At 43.4% G+C, this 19,006-nt stretch overlaps 1 pseudogene; it reads left to right on the top strand.

Moving 5' to 3' along the window:
- The first annotated feature begins 12,772 nt into the window (after positions 1-12,772).
- On the top strand, positions 12,773-18,613 carry LOC147443501 (homeobox-leucine zipper protein HDG2-like; annotated as a pseudogene).
- The last annotated feature ends 393 nt before the right edge of the window (positions 18,614-19,006 follow it).

The raw sequence follows: 19,006 nt of genomic DNA, 5'->3' as shown, positions 1-19,006 counted from the left end.
ATGTCTACATGAAACAACCAGAGGGATTCGTATGTGAAACCCAAAAACCAACGAGGACAGAATTGGTTTGTAGACTTAAAAAGGCACTATATGGCCTCAAGCAAGGTTCCAGGCAATGGTATCAAAAATTCGACAAATTCATGCAGTCTCAGGGTTACATTAGAAGTCAAGAGGATCATTGCTTATACACCAAAAGGTTGAACGATGGTTCTTTAATCATCTTGATCTTGTATGTAGATGATATGCTTATCGCAGGCAAATCAATTGATGAAATCCATTAGTTGAAAAAGATGCTAAGCACTCAGTTTTCCATGAAGGATTTGGGAGATGCCAATCACTTTCTTGGTATGCACATCAAGAGAGATAGGCAACGTGGAATTCTTGATTATCTCAAGAAAAGTACATTCACAAAGTCTTGCAACGTTTTAGTATGCAGGGGGAGAAGTCATTGAGTACCCCAATGCAAGCATACTCCAAACTTAGCAAGGAAGACTCTCCCAAGACAGTGGCTGAAAAAGAGGAAATGGTGAAAGTACCATATTCTTCAGCAGTTGGCAGTTTGATGTACGCTATGATAGCCACAAGACCAGACATTGCACATGCAATGGGAGTGGTTAGTAGGTACATGGAAAACCCTGGCAAGAAGCATTGGGAAGCAGTGAAGAAAATCCTCAGATATTTGAAAGGTACAGCTAGCAAGTGTTTACGCTGCGGAAACAGTGATGCATCTATTGTAGGTTACACGGATGCGGATTATGCGAGTTGCGTGGATCGTAGAAGATCCACATCTGGCTATGTGTTCATGTTTGCTGGAGCAGCTATCTCTTGGAGATCGTGTCTCCAAGATTGCATGTCTTCATCTACCACTGAGGCAGAATATGTTGCTGCGTCTGATGCCAGCAAGGAAGCCATATGGTTGGCTCGTCTAGTGGGAGATTTGGGCATTCACGAGGTTCTAGTACTACATTGTCATAGTCAGAGTGCCATTGCTTTGGCAAAGAATCCAGTGTTTCACTCAAAGTTGAAACACATAGAGGTCAGATACCATGTCATACGAGATGCATTGGCTGGCAAGCGTATCGAGCTTGTCAAGGTTCACACTGATGACAACCCCGCAGATGCTCTCACAAAGAGCCTAGCCTCGGAGCGATTTACACATTGTATAGAACTTATGGGTGTAGGATGAAGCCTCGGCAATGCTTCATCAATTTTGTATAGACTAACTATACTAATGCCACTATTGGCCACCATGACCTTCAAGTGGGAGGTTGTTGGGGTGTAGGCCAGGTGGCTGTGGGAAACCACCCTTGTACACTTGATTTTCCCTTTTTCAATATAGGGAGAGAAAGAGGAAGAGTTGTCTTCTTCTCTTTCTTCTCCACTAACCCACAGAGTGGCTGCCTATGCATCTCCCCCTTCCCCATTCTCTTCTTCCCCTCTCTTGCACTCACTCCGTACACGCACACGCGCACTCATCAGGCTCTGTGCCAATTTTCATCAAGTTCTGAGGTTGGGGGACATGGATCGCGGTCCATGTTCAACCACATATGGACTTGATCTCTTGGCACCTAGTCACTCGCTATGTCCACAAGCTAAATCTCAAATCTTTTTTGGATTTGGACTTGTTTTGCTAGGTCAAATGCCCAATACTAGGTTTGCACTGTGGTTTTCAGTCTATCACCTATTTTGTTGCCTTTTGACGCAAATCTGCTCATTTTTTTCCAAAACTGGACTTGGGGAGATGTTTCCTTATGTATGCACTACAGATCTGGAAAACTTCAGGTCAACCTGTTACCGTGGGGACATGGATCGCGATCCATGTTTGGAGGCCAAAATGATTTTTCTTGGTACCATCAGAATCAACATCATTAGTAGGTGCTATGGTATCAATTTTTTTTGGATTTGGACCTCTGAATTGGAAATTAGGTCAATTCTTGTACTTTGTCAGAATGCTTGATAGTTTTGGGCTTTGGACTTGGGTTTTGATATCCAAATTCAGTTTTGAAAAACCACTAGACTCCTTGTGACCTGCTCTAGCGATGGCACAAGTTTGGTCTCAGTCTCTGATAGGGAGACATGGATCGCGATCCATGTACCCTTGTGTTAGAAGGTGATGAAACTTGCCACACAGCTTGCCCTTGGTCCATGATCTCGGCTATATAGTTTCTGTGTGGTTTGGACTTGATTAGGTCAATCAAAAGTCAATATTCAAGTCTGTTTTAAATGTTTTTCACCTTGAACTGTTTTTGGCACTTTTGATGAGTTTATTGGACTTTTTTGATAAACCTCCTTTGCGAACTTTTGTTCACAATGCTCTCTCTACAGGCTGGTATAGTTGTTGTCCAAAAATTCATATAGGAGACATGGATCACGATCCATGTTCCATCACTTCTGGATTTGGGATTTAGGAGTTGATAGCTTATGATGTTTGTAGCCCGCTTCTTTAAAAAAATTTAAAATTTGAATGAGTTTTGACCAACCAAAGGTGAAATCTTCAGTGTATTGTGATAGTTTTGATAATGTTATTTTTGGATTTGGATCTCAAAAAGTTGAAAAGCTCCAAATTTTGGTCAATTTTCAAGGTTTTTGTGTCTTTTGCCCAATTTCTTGATTTGAATGAGTTTTCAATGCCAATTTTTTACCAAAATTGTATATTCAGTGATCTGGAACCACACTGGACCCAATGGTATGAGTTCAGAGTTTCTTACATGGATCGCGATCCATGTTTCTGCACCAAACAACATGAAACTTTTCAGATTCACTCTCTGTGGTTTGGTTATGCCCGTTTTGCACTTATTTTTAAATTTAGATCAACTTTTGAGGTCTGACCATCAAATTTTCAATTTTTTAGAGTTTATGGTCGTTTTACCCAAAATATGATTCTCAACAATTTTTATCGTGATCTTTCAGTTCAAGTTTGACTATGGTAGTTTCTAATTACCCTACTCTTAAGTATTAAAATGAAACTAGGAAGAAAAACAAAGAGAACGGTACAAAATAAGGTCAAAACAAAAATCCGTACAACACTCTGAAAGCATATACAAAATCAAAAAATGAAATGCTTTTGGCTATCTCACTCATAACCCTCTAGGGTAAAACCCCCAACTTAAGGCCACCTAAGGGGCTTCGCAAATTGCAGCCAGCATACTCCACCATTTTCAGGTTGGACGAGCACAATTGGAAGAGCTCATCAACGCCTACCTATAGTAAAATCTCGCCCACGAACGGTGCTTCTTCAGCGACGTGCAACGACGTCGAAGATTTTCTGTGTAACAAAAATGGACGTGAGTGGAAAGCCACACGAGGGGGTTATTGTGGGACATGGCAGCCAACAAGGCTTGAACCCAGATCCAACGGCAGTGATTTTAAGTTGAGTTGAGCTAACCACCTCACCACAAGGCCACTTGTGTCCCTACATTGGACCTTTACAATTTTAAACTTGGGGAGTCTAGGGTCCCATTAAAGGGGGCCGGTTTTTTATTGGCCCCTTTACCCTATACCTCTTGAGAATAGATCTAGCAAGTCCTTGACTTCTAAACTCTATCAAGCACTAAACCCCGTGTCTAGCGGCTTCACTGCTAAAGTGTAAATGGAATGGAAAGACAAAAGAACGCTCTAAATACGCACTAGGTCACTTACCATCTAAGGATCATTCCTCGGCAATGGCGTCAATGTTAGCGAGTCGCCGTGACGGATGTTTGTAGCATAGCTATTTGTCACTAACATAATATGCCAATACTTAGGGAAGTGACTCGGATGGGGCATTGAGACTCTTTGAGGTTGTTAATCTCAAGAAGTGAACCTAACAAGCAAACATACCAACTCAACAAGCAAACCATCACTCAATGATAAACAAATCTGCATATATCCTACTTCACCACTTTAGGTCATCACACCATTTTGGCATTCAATCAAAGTCAAAATGCAACGAAACTTTAGAATGAGGTCTAAGACACGTAGGAGCATTATCCTACCAAGTATGGTTGCAATCCAACAAGGTCCCAAAATCACGATCCATCATGATCAAGGTCTTGAAAACTGCAACAGAACATACCAGAAAGGTGACCTTATGGTCTACGAACACTCTCCTATGGTCGAAACGTTAAAAAAAAAGTGAATTAAGCCCTCAAATATGAATATTAGGCTCACTAACGAGTAGGTTGCGAATCTCAACGAAACTGACAATGCTTACACTTGAATGAGAGAGCAAAGAAAGAGGAACACAATGCAAGTTTTGGAATTGAAAACGGATTTACCCAACAAGTTATAGCTGAGAAGTCTCTTGAGCGTACGTACAGCAGAGCTTATTTCTCTTTAAAAGATAAGCCTCCTTTCACCTTAAGGTTATTGACTTTTATACCTAGGGCTTTCTAAATGGCTAATGGGCTTTTACACATATCCTTGACAGAATTACAACTCAGGGGATTGACTTGCTACTATGGAATCAGGATTTACACAAAGTATCACTACACTAGCTCGGAAAAATAATAGAGTACAAATGTGATGTTCGGCAACGTGTCCGGCCAGGTGGACATCCATTCGGTCAATCCGCCAACAGAGTGCATGCATTTAAAAAAACATAATACTTATGCTTATAGCCTTCTATCAATAAAGAAAGTCAGTCATTGCAAGGCTATTTTGGTTGAGTCTTCATTAATAATGCAAATTTGGAGCTATTTAAAAAAAGAAGCTAACAATTAGTTTGGATGGTGGCATGGCATGCTTGAGTTAGCACTACTTGGTTAGACTCGTGAAGAGCCTTCTTTCTATATGACACCCCAAGAATATCTAGAGGATCGAGGGTGGGCATTTATTTGATATCTGCAGGCGAAATCGGGGTCGTGAATTTGGAGCTTCGAATTTACAATGTCACCTAAGCACTTAAACTTATCAATCTTCTAAAATTTACAACGGCTTGCATTTACAAAACCATGCAGACTTCCATTATTTTCAAGAAGCACTTATGCATGAGTGGTTAGGGCATCGGATTGCCATGTGTGATGTCATAGGTTCAAGTCTTTGGGTGAGTAAAGAGGGAACTCAAGTCTAAATTTACATTTTGCCCTTCATTTACACGTTTCACCCAACTTTAGAATACGAGCATCCCTGTCACCAAATTCACCCCCACCCTTGAATCCCTCAATGTTCATGGTGTGTCAAATAGAGAAGAGCCATCAAATAGAGAGTAGGCATGAAAAGAAAGGTTTGTATGTTAGTGTTTAGAACCTTTCTTTCACACATTTAAATAATCAAAGTTTTATTTCTCCTAATGGCTTTCAAAATGATAAATCCGACACAAATATAACACACTGAAAGAACCACTACTGGAAAGGTAAAGCCACATTTGCTTGACACTCCCTTTCCATAAAGACTACAGAGTCTTTTGACTTTCCAATGTCACTAGGCTTTTCATCAGGTACACCATTACCCTTCACTTTTGCATTTTAGATGTTTTTCAAAATTTTAGAGACCTAGGATATAGGATAAAGGAGATAAAGGAAGCAATTACGGGATGAGCTCCATGTCTCTAGTTAGATAAAAAATTAAAACGTTGGTGCACCAGAAAATGAATGCATTTGTGCGAAAAGCTATGTTTGAGCTTTGTTGATCGTTAGATATTTGAGTCAAACGGCGATCACCATTTTGCACTATTTTTGGCCCAATGTGTGTACTACTTTAGGGGCTCAAAACTGTTGAATAGTGAGTCAAAAATGTTTTTTCAATCCCGCACTCACAATTGTGAGTGGATGTATTGTCTTCTCCAAAAGAACTGCGAGTCAAAATGTTACTATGCAACTTGCAAAATTTCCATTGAAAGGTCCCCGCTTGTTTTGCAACTTGCAAAATTTCCATTGAAAGCTCCCAGATGCACTACTTTGGGCCACTGGTTCAACATTCCCAATTTCATTGTCCTTACCCCATTGAGGGTCGAGGTTTGTCGACTCTAATTGGATTCATGGCTTTTTAGGTTCTTTTGATCTACATCTACTCACAATTGTGAGTTTAGAAAAATAAATAAATTTCTAGGGCTCATTAATAAGCAGAAGCACCCATATTACAATTCGTTCGAATGAGTGATTGTTGATTTTTAGCACAAAATTGATTGTTGATGGTGTAGGGAATGGGCATTGAGAGGCGCATTCTACAGTTTAGGCAACCCATGGTAGTCGAGAGCCTGCTGGCAGAATGGGTCAACCAATGCCCATTTTCGATCGTCACGATCACTGGGAGGGTGCCAAGTTAGCAGGTGGCATACGGAATGTTGTGCCTTGCTTACACTTCAGCAGGCAGAATTTTAAGACTCAAATTTCGCGGGTGTCTTCCTGTTGTAGCCAATCGTTGGTTGCAAAACCAATCTACCAAGGACTGTGACGATATGTGTGCTTGCGACTAGAGTGGGCTTTTATTACAATAATCATTGAAGAAATTACCCAAAAAAAATTAATTACTCACAATATAATTACAAGAGAGTGACCAAGAGTGAGAGAAAGAAAGAGGGAGACTAGTGCCCAAGCTAGCGTTTTCTCCCAAACAACCTTTGAAACACACACACACACACACACACACAGAGGATTTTGGACACATGCAAGTAAACAAGATATGTGCTTGTGTAGAAGAGAAGATGTCATCTATCTACGGAGTGTGTGTGTGTGTGTGTTAGAGAGAGAGAGAGAGAGAGAGAGAGAGAGAGAGAGAGAGAGAGAGAGAGAGAGAGAGAGGCATAGACCTTCCCATATGCACATTTTGTCTCTCTCTTCAAATAACTCTTTTGCACTTTTATGGCGAGTGAGAGAGAGAGAGAGAGAGAGAGAGAGAGAGAGAGAGAGAGAGAGAGAGACGTTGAAGAAATGCCTACAAGAAATAATGTGATTATCTTTGGTTATCTCAAGTACAAGGTTCGCCGATACAAAGACCAACTAGGATTTAATAGATCACCAATAAGCAGACATGCTCCTCTAATAAGAGGTACACCCCCTACAAGCATCCGACCTTGTTTCAATTTCTGAATAAAGAAATTTGAGGTGGATCATCCCTATATGTAGGGAGAGTGGATCAAACCTTGTGTGCACCTATCCTTTAAGTGGCTCATGCATGTACAAATTCACTTCTCCCCTTTTGTGCATCGAAAAGTGTGAACTTCTATCCCAAAACGTGCTTCCTCCACTACAAGCAAAGCCACCTAGCTTGCCAGGAAGAGGATGATGCAATGCATCGTTTGCACCTCTACCGATCAAATTTGTCAAACTGTAGATCCAACGCTTCCCTGCCCAATTCTTAGTCTCCTTAAGTAGGGGCTTATCCTACATCATTACTTGATCTCCAAAACTAGAATATGGCATCGTGATTGGCCTCCATGGCACATATTGTCTTTGATAACAAAACACCACCAACTACTATATAGTCAACTTGTGCTGGCTTACTTAGGATGGACTCCCAAGTTTGAATTCATAAGAGATGCAAGAAGAGATGGAGGATGGGATGATGCTTTAGCATTGACACACATCCAATGGACTATAAAAAAGGGACTCACCAAAGTATCATGTTAGCACCCCTTTGGAGGCTCTCAATGCAAAATATTGGCAATATATTTTGATCCTAGGCTAGAGCACTCGCATCCTCATTGGTGACAACTTGTTCCTTAGCTCTTAAAAAACCCCTCCTCTTATGCCTTGAGGACCAAGTAGACTCGAAGGGGAGAGACGAAGCAAGTATGTTGGTGCCTTATCAAAACCCCACCTAAGAGGGCCTTTAGCACGAGTGTTCAAAAGAGATAGTTATTCTATAAATGGACACAGTCAAAATTCTTTTCTCCATTTTTGCGTCAAAATTTACGAGGTTTGTCGATTTTTTATTTCACTGATTTTTCGCTAAAATGTGTTAGATCTTGTGGCAATGTGGCTCTTCTTTAAGGCAAGCTTGAAATCTGGCCGAGATATCTATACTAAAGATAAAGGGGAAGGGAATTCAGGTTCCCCCCCCCCCCCCCCCCGCGCCACATGTCAACTTCTCCTTCAACCGACAGATGTGGTCTGCAACGCCTGGGAACACAATGACGGGGAGAGAGAGAGAGAGAGAGAGAGAGAGGCGACGAAGCCGCTAGCTATACTAGTTGGAATAATAGTTGATGCAAAATACGAGATATGTCAGCTTTTTGTAAACACTTTTTTCACCCAAAACCTGAAACGCATGTTTTATTGTTGCACATGGCTACAATTTGTCTTTATGGCCAAAGAGATAAAGGCTTGATTAAAAGACAAGAGAACATTTGTGTATACAGTGCATTACACCTCTCTAAAGTGGGGGTGGGGGCCATCATACACTATTATGGCATTCACAATTTTATATAAAGTATTGGAAAGAGCAATTTGCAGGTACATTGGTAGCTCTCAAAGAGTAGTTTATAACTTTTTGACATGTTGCCTACCATTTTAACGATCCTTGTTGATGAGTTTCAAAGGCCTAGCTAGCATACATGGCATAGTAGCATGCACACCCACAATGCTAGATCACGTGGGGTGGAAGCCTTGCAGTGGCACATCCAATTGGAGACAAGCTTGCACATCTTGAGGAAGATCTACGGCTACAAGAAAGCATCACCTTTGAAGCCCCCTCGCAATTGGAACCCACCACCCCTCGATTGGCAATGTAAGGGCCTTACCACATCCGTGTGTCCATTTGGTTGTCCCTTATAGGAAACCACAACCTTATGTAATCAACTAGTGCAAGCAGAAGTAAACTCGAATAAAAAAAGTAAACTCGCGCACGTATCTGCACATCGGACTAATCTTCTATGCCACATTTTTTAATGCCCGAATTATTAGCTCTCGATCATTCCACTTCATTCGAGAGCTTGTGGCAAAGGTCAAGCATCCAATGGAAATCTTGAATCAACATTGCCTTGTTACATGTGTTGCATAAACTCTATACTTTCATGAATTGCTGGTGTACCAACCAGCAATTGTCGCATGTGAACTGCTCATATATAGGCTAGCCATTTTCTTGAGAGTTAACCCCACCACATAGTCTAATCCAGGATTTAGCAAAAATAATATAGTTTCGATTGATGCTTATTTGAAACCTCCTGTGTGAGTGCTGCTCCCAAGGGATCACCTCTCAATCTCCTTTGTGCGTGAGACTTTGGCCCTTGGGAAACATGGAGTACTAAGTAGTGAGTTGTGAGTCGTTGAGAGAAAAGTCTTTAGGCCTAGCGATCCAATAATAATTGCTGCAAGCAAGACAAACATAGTGCATCCGTACCATAAATATACATTAGAATGGGTGCACATTATGAGTGGATGGGCTGACAAATGGGTACCCAAGATAAGCAAATGTTTTTTTTTTTTTTTCTTGTCAATGCATGAAATGATAGAGGTAGTTCACATGCAGGCTGGGTTCACAACTAGTTGCGAACTTTTCTTGTTCCCATCAGAGGTTATGGTGAAAATGCTTGCAATTTGTTGGCGTGCACTCCTACCTCAAGGGAAGGTGGAAAGCGGGTAGCAATCGCAGAAGACACAATTGTTCTCTTAACTTCTCCAAGCCTGCGAAGGGAAGATGCTAAGAAGGCCATGCACTTTTCCCTTGACCTATGGTGCCTAGTCTCAACCATAGATCTTATGAAGGACATTCCATGTGAGATACTGATGAGAGATCCCCAAGCTCGGATGAGGGGTTGTGAACACCTAAATTGTTTTGTCTAACTCCTTTTCGTGAGCCTATTGTTTTTTTGCCTCTTGGTATCCATGTAAGAGGCTCCATGAGGGCTAACTCCCTAATGCAAGGATAAAACGAGGATCTTCCTGTGAGGGTTTTTGTATTTGCCACTCTGCAAGCTTGACTCCGTTTGCTCCACCCTACCCACCATGTCCACACCCGATGACGTTTTGAGACAATTACTAGTTGGCGACAAGTATGGAAATAAGCGATAGCAAGTCATGATCACTTGGCAATGTAGGGAAATAGCCACTTGAATATGACAAAGTAGGCATCCTCTAAAACTCCACCCTATCACAAGACGGTGTAGGATTACATCGTGCCCATCAGCTACACCTTTGTACATGGTTGCCTTAAATCGTTAACATTGTTTGACACGCATGAATCCCCTCCAATATTGTACGCATGAGAAAGGGCAAGCCTGGCACAAGTTTGAACGATTCCTTGTGGGCAAGGAGAGAATATAAGAAAGAGAGAGTGGGAGACCCTAGACGGAGAATCTTTCTCATGAGCAAGAAGCTAACTAGGAATGAGGGGCAATTTGTAAATGCTAAAAGGAGTAAATGACAAAGAGGGGTTCCACATGTAAGGGTGCTACCCGCCATGTGCATATCATGAATATTGCACATAATTCCTCGAGAGTAGCTTTTGGCACAAACTTGGAAAAATGACCCCTACCTTCGAGTAAGTTCTTCACGCATACAACAAGAGGCTGGACTTTGACCTACAAAACTGCTTACTGAGGCTTTATCCATTAGTGTGAAAGTGGAGAGAGAGAGAGAGAGATGAATGCAAAATCAATGAATCTTCAAAGTAAACAAGTGACAACTTCTTTACAGCCAATTAACGTGAGACTTTAGCTGTTCGATCGTAAACATTTTGACTAGTGGGGCCATTGCACTAAGTTCATTGCCCACAAGAGCTTCTAAGAAGCACATGTAAGTTTTCATTTTTGAGGGGTGAGGCCATCAGATTGTTGCTTGGTTTAAAAATGCTCGTCACGACAAATGGTATTATGCCACTGCAACTGATGTTGATTCTCTTGCATTTTCCTTTGCTAGTTTAAGTGCAATCTAGGCACACAAATGCGCTTGGCCGTACTCTCTACTAGGGTGAACAATTGTCATGGAGATCCTTATCACGTCTAGTGGCTATAGGTGCACTTGATGCCAACATTAGAAGCTTTGAAGATAGCGAACATAGAAAAACAGAAGGAAGGTGTTGGGATGGAGGATGTCATTACGTTCCAGATGGTAAAGGGACAATTTACTAGTTACCAAAGGACGAAAGACGTGTGCATGCTTTTGGAACGCATGGTACGTCCAAGCGTCACATGAGAGAAAGAGAGAGGGAGAGAGAGAGAGAGAGTTTGTTGGCCTAGTAGTAAAGGTGAGGGGCCCTAAGGACACCCACTATGGTTCAACCCTTGAGACATGCCGGTGTGGGTGAGTGGGCGCAATCGCAAAAAACTAGTCGAAGCGAAGCTTCGAATGGCTAGAGAGAGAGAGAGAGAGAGAGAGAGAGAGAGAGAGAGAGAGAGAGAGAGAGAGGAGGACCTCAACAATATCTAACACGAGGTCTTAATGACCCTAGGGCGGTGGGATCAACGATGTCAACTCGTTGCGGGGATCCCAAGGAGGATGGAGACGGAGAAAAAAGCCAACGCATTAATCCAACCCCCCCCGGTCGGAGACTCGAACTCGAGAACTCTTGTTTGACAGCCCAATGTCCTAACCACGTGCCCGTGGGGTTGCTTATCTCTAAGGCGAAACCACTCTTTGATAAAGTGAACTCGAACAGAGGCAAAAATAAACACGGCCAAAAAAGTAAACAAAGACAAATAGAACGGCGTTCGAATTTCACTGGAAAATATGCTTCACTTCAACGCTGTAGATCCCACGGGCCACCGTGTGTTAGGTAGTGCTGAAGAGGGAGGGGGGGAAGAACCTTGGAAGTTGGGGCTAAGTGAGGCCTAGGCCATAAGGTCCTGTGCCTTTTGACTCATGAGAGAAGAGGGCCTGGAGGGAGTCTCATGTGTCATGGGCCATGCAGTCATGGGGAGATCACTCAGAAATAGAAATTATTATAGAGAGAGAGAGAGAGGGGTAGAGAGAGAACATGGCTTGTAGTAATGACTCTCTAAGTAGACTACTGATGGGGGAGAGAGAAAAGGAATAAATGAGATAGGAAAAGAGGAGAGAAAGCTGTCATTGATCTTACCTTTACTACTAGGCCAACAAACTCTCTCTCTCTCTGTCCCTCTCTCTTTCTCTCATGTGAGGGGCCCTAAGGACACCCACTATGGTTCAACCCTTGAGACATGCCGGTGTGGGTGAGTGGGCGCAATCGCAAAAAACTAGTCGAAGCGAAGCGTCGAATGGCTAGAGAGAGAGAGAGAGAGAGAGAGGAGGACCTCAACAATATCTAACACGAGGTCTTAATGACCCTAGGGCGGTGGGATCAACGATGTCAACTCGTTGCGGGGATCCCAAGGAGGATGGAGACGGAGAAAAAAGCCAACGCATTAATCCAACCCCCCCCCCGGTCGGAGACTCGAACTCGAGACCTCTTGTTTGACAGCCCAATGTCCTAACCACGTGCCCGTGGGGTTGCTTATCTCTAAGGCGAAACCACTCTTTGATAAAGTGAACTCGAACAGAGGCAAAAATAAACACGGCCAAAAAAGTAAACAAAGACAAATAGAACGGCGTTCGAATTTCACTGAAAAATATGCTTCACTTCAACGCTGTAGATCCCACGGGCCACCGTGTGTTAGGTAGTGCTGAAGAGGGAGGGGGGGAAGAACCTTGGAAGTTGGGGCTAAGTGAGGCCTAGGCCATAAGGTCCTGTGCCTTTTGACTCATGAGAGAAGAGGGCCTGGAGGGAGTCTCATGTGTCATGGGCCATGCAGTCATGGGGAGATCACTCAGAAATAGAAATTATTATAGAGAGAGAGAGAGAGAGAGGGGTAGAGAGAGAACATGGCTTGTAGTAATGACTCTCTAAGTAGACTACTGATGGGGGAGAGAGAAAAGGAATAAATGAGATAGGAAAAGAGGAGAGAAAGCTGTCATTGATCTTCTCCATAGTTATATTTATGATGAGATCCTTCCTCCCTCCACAACTCAATTCATCCTCTCTCTTGACATCCGAGTGTAAACCTTTTAAGTGCTCTGTCTGTGCAGTTCTCTTTAGCCCTCATTTACTGCTTGCTTCTTCCCTCATTCTCTCTCTAAATGCTTTTGCAGGCACTTCACTTCTGCTTGCCGCCTCTTCTGCCTCTTCTCCACTTCTGCCCCTGCATCTGTGTCTCTTTTCTCTCTCTCTCTATATTCTCTCTGCTCCCTCTTTTACTGCTCTCGATTTTCTTCGTCTTTGTTCTTCTTGTCTGTCTCACGCTTTCTCTCTCTACCCCCTTCTCTCTGTTCCACGTGGGCGCTTGTACGGCAGCTGATGCAGAGTATGAGCAGAGTCCTCTCCTAGGCTACGATGGGAAGCTGGAAGGACAATGTTGTTGATGTCTGCTAGAATGTTTAAGGTAAGCCCAATTCTGCTACTCCACATGTAAGTGTGTGCATGACTCCTTGAGACAAGCCCACCATGGCATGTGTGTGTGCTCTTACATGTATGTGTCCCTGTGTGCTTCTCACAAGCACATCTGGCTTGCCCTCAGAAGATGAGCCAGTAAACAAGGCATGGACAGTGCATCTGGGAACATCCAAAGTTCACTGCTCAAAGTGGTGCCCAAGAACGAGCCTGAGGACAATTCTTACACGGTGAGAGAGGAAGCACCTGCATCCAGGCTGCATGCTCTGCAGCGCCATGCCTTGAGGAACGAACAAGACAATGGGAAGAGTGCCTCGCTTGCTGCCGCTGCAACAACAACTGGTTCGGGAGACGATCAGCAGTCTTCTAAAGATGAGCATGACAGTAGCTCTAGGCGCATTACTGGAGAAGGCACATCTCATGATGATCAAGATTATGAGCATGCCTCAAAGCGCCCTAGGCGACATCGCCACACGCCTGACCAGGTTCAGATGCTTGAATCGTAAGTAGCCTCTCTCTGTCTTTCTTTCGCTGAATCTGTCCTAATTGTCTTCATGTACACTAGTGTGGTTTTTGGAAGCACAATTGCTCAATTTGTGAAGGATATGCTTGTTCGCTATCCTGCTCTGCAGTGTGTTCAAGTATTGCCCCCTGCCGGACAAAAAGCTTCGGCAGGATCTTAGTGACACACTACGAATGAATGAAATGCAAGTGAAGTTCTGGTTTCAGAATAGACGAATTCAGATGAAGGTTGGTTGGATCACATTTTCATGTTTGGAGAATTTGAGTCTGTCCTCGAAGTATTTCAATAAATAAATAAATTGATTAAGAACGACCAAGCATGCTTAATCTCAGGCCCTTCGAGAGCGTTCTGATAATGCACAGCTTCGAGCCGAAATCAAGAGGATGAATGAAGAGAATATGAGCATAAGGGAAGCCATTAATCAACAGATGCCACCTTTCACCACCATCAACGATCCTGTATCGGCACAGCAACAAGCCATCGATGAATTGCAGAGGAGACGAGTGGAAAGCACAAGATTAAGAGAGGAGGTTGGGGCTGCTTCCCTTATTTTTTCTCACTTTGCAAGTCACTTCAGAAGCACATGCTGTTTGGTTATGTGCATGTGGTGCCAGCAGCAAAAGATCTTTGCTGTTTTTTATCAATCATCTGTAGGAAGGGAATTCAAATCTAAGGTGGCTTTGTTTGCAACTTTGCTCCATAATCACAGTTCGGTGTACATATATTTGTTCTATTACAAATTTGCCATATTTGTGCAATGTCATAACTCCTTTTTTCTGCGAATGTCTTTTGCAGCTAGACCATGCGATGTCAAAGTCTGTGGCATGGTCCGCACCTTTGCCCAGCAGTGTTCCCCAATTTGCGCTGCCTCTTGCTTCAGCACCACCGGACACTCTCTCGCTGGAGCTGGCAGTGGGAAGACATCCTGCTACCCAAGAAACAAAGCGAGAACAGCAGCCCTCTGTACAAGCAACTGCTTTGTTGCTAGAACCTGGAAAGAAAATGGATTCTGATTGCACAATTATCCAAGTGTCAGAACAGGAGCATGGGCGCGGACCAAAGCCAGAGGCAATTGTGACTGTTGATGATCAGGCGTCAGGCAAGAAGAGTTTGTCTGATGGTAGTTTCTGGAAGAGCCCCAGTGGGGTCCAAAAGCCTGGACAAAGAGGTGAGGTTGTTAATGGCTTCTGGAAGACCTCCGGTGTTATCAATGTCGAGGGTCCTGCTTCTGGGCATGCATCACAAGATGAGCAAGAGAATGCCTGTGGAAAGCATGTAGAGGAGACTGGTTCTGGAGATGACCAAGATGATGATGAAGCTTGGAAGAAAAAGTCTTACCGCCATACTGCTGAACAGATACATCAATTAGAACTGTAAGTCTTTGTTTGTTTCGCCTAGCTGTGGATGATTTCTCTTACATGAATCACATGCAAGGGGTAGTGTGTTCAGTTGAACTAGAGCCTCATTGCTCTGGATAATGTACTTTCTTTACACGTTATGTATTGAAATATTCCTGATAGTGGTTCAATATTTCCGACTTGAACGTCTGTGGTCTATTCATTCTCACTAGGTGAACTTTTACATTGCAGCTTTTTCAAGCGTTGTGCCCATCCTGATCAAAGACAACGAGAACAGCTCAGTAATGCTCTCGGATTGAACTTAAGACAAGTAAAGTTCTGGTTTCAGAATCGTCGCAATCAAATGAAGGTATACCAAAAGAGATAGAATATCTTCAAGGCACGATTGGATTGAGTCTGAGGTGTAATTACTAATTTTTCTTTTGAAACGATTTCAGACACTTCAAGAGCGACACGACAACACTCAGCTTAGAGCAGAGGTAGACAGGCTGCGGGCAGAAAACGTCACAATCAGGGAGGCAATCAAGCATCACTTGGCCACTTGTAGCGAGTCTGCCTCAGTACATCAGGAGCCCATGGAGGAGCATAAAAAGCGTGTCGACAATGCATGGTTAAGGGATGAGGTGAGGCTTACCTTTGCAAGAGGTGAAAATCAGGCTGTATGTGGATCTCATTTTGGCCACCTCCTTTTTCAGCTCGGTATTTATAGAGGTAGTTTTTAGAAGGTACTGCAAGTAGTATTTGGAGGTTGCTAAATAATGTGAAGGCTTGTCCAACTTTTCTCTTTTAATGCTGTTAGCAGCAATTCTGTCATATTTGAAGTTGCAACTTGCCTGGTTTTGTCTAGGTGGAGCATGCCAAAAGGGCTGTATCTGGAGGACAAGGGGTTCCTCCTCTGGCTGTGGCATTTCCAGATTCCTTGTCATTGGAGCTGGGGGTTGGCAGGCGCCCCACCTTGCAGGAACCCACTACAAGTGGACGAGGAGAGCAGCAGCAACATCAGCAACAATCACAAGGGGCCCCTACACTACTGGAAGTTGCACTAAGCTGGCCCGGAGGCATATCTGGGTCTGAAAAGGCTGCAGTGGTAGACCTGGCTGAGAGTGCACTGCAAGAAATTATACATATGGTTCAAGCAGAAGAGCCTTTATGGATAAAGCAAGCAGCAGGTGACCAGCTACCTGTGGTAAGGCTGGACTCTGATGCATATATGAAGAGGTTTCCTGGAAGGACAGGCAAGCGGCTGCCTGGTTTGGTGACCGAGGCCACTAGAGAGACTGGACTTGTTGGGATGAACAGTGTGGCTCTCTTGGATACCCTCATGGATGCGGTAGGTTCTCTTGGTGGTGTTCTTCACAAAAAACTTGTCGGCCATTGTTTGCACCAGCATTTGACTGTCTTTATGAACTGTCTTTGTTTACGACATGATGATTACAACGGTTGTAATCAGGTGTCCTGTCACATTTGCATACCAGAATAAATGGACGGTAATGTTTCCAAGCATCATTGCTAAGGCCCTTACCATTAAAGTCCTATCTCCAGGCACAGCTGCCACACTTGATGGTGCCTTGCAGCTGGTGAGATTCTGACCATTCTCAGGTTTAAGATGAGTTAGTACTTGTGTTCTGCAGTATTCTTGTAACATGGTTTTACATGTGTCCTGAACAGATGTATGCAGAACTTCAAGTTCTTTCTCCTCTTTTGCAATCACGGCAAATGTACTTTCTACGGTATTGCAAGCAGACTGCTGACAAACAGTGGGCTGTTGTGGACGTCTCAATGGATTGCTTGCGTGATAATCCTCCATCATGTCTTCTCCAGTGCCGGCGGCGTCCTTCTGGTTGCATCATTCAAGACTCGCCTAATGGGCTTCTGCAGGTAACTTTCCTACATGCTGTGTCCTCTTGAAATTTGCACTCCCTTCTGCAGTGAAGATATGTCTCTCCTACGGTCCATTTACTTTGCAGGTCACTTGGCTGGAGCATGTTGAAGTTGATTATCATGGTGCCAATCATACCTATGTCCCTTTTCTAAGCAGTGGGTCTGCCTTTGGGGCAAAGCGCTGGATCTGTGCTTTACAGCGGTACTGTGAGGATGTTGGTAGCCTGCTGGTCACAAACATGCTACCTGCGCACGAATTAGGAGGTAAATAACCATTCTGTGTAATGTGATGTGTCCCTACTCCTTTTGATAAGGACTTAGGATGTACGAGGCTCATAGTTCGATAACTTTGTGAGTGATGAATGTGTAGTTGTGAACACTCTGGAGGGACGCCGAGCGATGTTGCGACTTGCAAAGAAGATGATGAACAAATACTGCTCCAACGTGAGCTCAACGGCCAACAGCTCTTGGGTTGATCTTTCAATTGCCAGTGGCAGCAATCAAGACGACGTGCGCTTTACTACAAGAGACAACTCTGGTGATGGCATTCTCCTGTGTGCTGTAACATCAACATGGCTTCCCTTCTCCCATTATCGGGTTTTTGATTATCTGCGAAGTGAAGAATATCGAGCTCAGGTTGGTGTGCCATATTCATGTGTTTGCAAGCTTCTTCGACATGAGCTTTTTTCTCAAGTAAAAGGAAGAGTCTGATCCTGTCCTTTGTTCTCCAGCGTAATGTGCTTGCCAATGGCAGCGCACAAGAGATGAGCCGTATAACAAAAAGCCAACATCCTGGAAATGGTGTCTCCCTACTTCGTGTGAACGTAAGGAAGAGTCTTTCTAAACTTATTCATGGGTAAGTGCCACCTTTCACGAAAAGTTGTTTATTTTGGTGGCTTATCTTGAATGCAGGGGCCGAGCCAAAGCAACATTCTTATCCTTCAAGAGAGCTGGACAGATGAATCTGGATCCCTCTTGGTGTACATGCCGGTAGATGTATCAACTTTCACACGAGTGCTAAGGGTGAAGATCCATCAGATTTTCTGCTACTCCCGTCTGGCTTTGCCATAATGCCAGATGGCCCAGTAGAGAATAGGTCGGCTGCACTTGTGCCCCCAAGTGGAGAAGGGGCTAGTGGAAGTAACATGGCCTCCAAAAAGCCATCCACCAGCAGTCTTCTTACAGTTTCTTTCCAAACAGTAGTAAGCCATGCGCCGCCAGCATCAGGAAACATGAATAACCCCTCCAGCAATCCTATCAGCAATATTCTTTTGAACACCATGGAATCCATGAAGACTGTCAGCAAGATAATTCTCAACACACTGCAACACATCCAAACTGCAATAGAAAGCTCCAAAGTCTGATTGTAAGCATTTGCATTCTCATTGTTTCTGTATGCCTCTTGCTTTGGATTAATTGGACAGATGCTCAAGAATTTGTGCAGTGGTCTAGAAACTTTGATGTAATACCATTATTCATACAAAAGGTTGCTTGATGATGCAAACCTTGTCATTGTTTGGTAAGTGCAAAGTTATGCACGCGCCACTTCAAAATATTTAGATTTGCAAACCTTCTAGGTTCTGTTGTGGAAGAGCATTCAGGAGACTTTATTCTACTACAATCTTATGCCGCACGTGAAATAAAATTGAAGGCTCACGGTTTGTAGTGTAAGTATCTCATTTTTCATTTGAGAGGTTTTAGATCCTTCTATGACCGGTGGGCTATCATAAGTATCTCATTTTTCATTTGAGAGGGTCCAGATTCTTTTATGACCTGTGGGCTGTTTGATGGTTTCAAGTATCTCCTATTTTGCTAGTTGGACTTCTGGAGGTTTTGGAATTCTGCTGCAAAGAGCCATCGAAGGTTAACTCTTTCTCTCATTAATGGTCATGGAAAATTCACCGCAAAGAGTAGCAAGCTCATTGGGGATTACTACATTGTTTTATTTAATCTTTGTAACTTCCTTTTTTGGGTTCCTTTTTGT

This window comes from Adiantum capillus-veneris, chromosome 13 (genome assembly GCF_014529385.1).
Source record: "Adiantum capillus-veneris isolate H3 chromosome 13, ASM1452938v2, whole genome shotgun sequence".
In the NCBI taxonomy this organism is placed as follows: domain Eukaryota; kingdom Viridiplantae; phylum Streptophyta; class Polypodiopsida; order Polypodiales; family Pteridaceae; genus Adiantum; species Adiantum capillus-veneris.
Note: the sequence above shows the minus strand (reverse complement) of the source record. Positions and strands in the feature narration are given on the sequence as shown.